The sequence below is a fragment of the Suricata suricatta genome, unplaced genomic scaffold (assembly GCF_006229205.1).
Source record: "Suricata suricatta isolate VVHF042 unplaced genomic scaffold, meerkat_22Aug2017_6uvM2_HiC HiC_scaffold_23961, whole genome shotgun sequence".
Classification (NCBI taxonomy): domain Eukaryota; kingdom Metazoa; phylum Chordata; class Mammalia; order Carnivora; family Herpestidae; genus Suricata; species Suricata suricatta.
In genome coordinates, this window is record NW_021869283.1 from 1 (window position 1) to 824 (window position 824).

The 824-nt window shown below is 65.2% G+C and overlaps 1 long non-coding RNA gene across 1 annotated transcript; it reads right to left on the reverse strand.

The window, feature by feature from the left end:
* Positions 1-184: 184 nt before the first annotated feature.
* Positions 185-818, reverse strand: LOC115284863. Its single transcript, XR_003905355.1, has 2 exons — positions 686-818; positions 185-393 (listed from the first exon to the last, which is right to left on the reverse strand). It is a non-coding gene; the product is annotated as an uncharacterized LOC115284863 (long non-coding RNA).
* Between the last annotated feature and the right edge of the window lie 6 nt (positions 819-824).

An 824-nucleotide genomic window follows, 5' to 3' on the forward strand; every position in this document is an offset into this window, starting at 1 on the left:
GACACGAAGGCAACATTCCTGGGGCCCCGGAAAGGCCAGAGGACACAGGATGAAGGTCCCTCGAGGCTGGGAAGGACCCCCTACCGAGAGCACCTTTCCATCCCCTGCCCCAGGCCATCACACCGCCCATGACTCAGGCACCCCACAGCAGACACAGCCCCCCCAGGAAAAGCTGAGCTGGTCCTTAAAGAAGTAGAATACATTTAATCTGTACCTATAAAAAGTCTAGGCTAGCGGCAGTCACAGACGCCCGGCGACTGGGCAGAGCTAGTCCCCTGTCCCTGCAAGGGTCCCGGGGGGCGCAGAGGCACCCCTCACTTCACAGAGGCGGCTGGCAGGAGGTTGGCTTTGCGCTCCGCTTCAATGCAGTACTTCTCAGGGAGGCCGGTGGCTCTGCAGAGGCAGGCGGGGGGTGGGGCACAGGGCAGGTGTGAGCGGGCAGTGGGACCAGAGAGGAGCCCGGGGTGGGGAGCAGTTCCAGGCCCTGGGGGCCCACACCCCCGCCCCTGCTCCTCCGATCCGTCCCCCAGACACATTCCCATCAAGGCTCGAGCACCTGCCACGGAGCCAGGAAGCCTCAGACCCAGAGCCTTCTGCTGCGGCCCCTTCGACCGACTCCCCCACACCCTGTCCATGGGAGGGTGGGGGGACGCGGTGGGGGGACGCGGTGGGGGTGGGGTCACACCTCAGCTCTTGGAGCTTTTTCTTCTTGATGTCATCAATGCGCTCACGCCGCTTCTGGGCCTCCTCCTGGAGCCGCCGGCCCTCCTCGAAGGTGGCGATGCGGTCCTGCACCTGCTTCTGCTGGCTCTCGCGCACCTGGC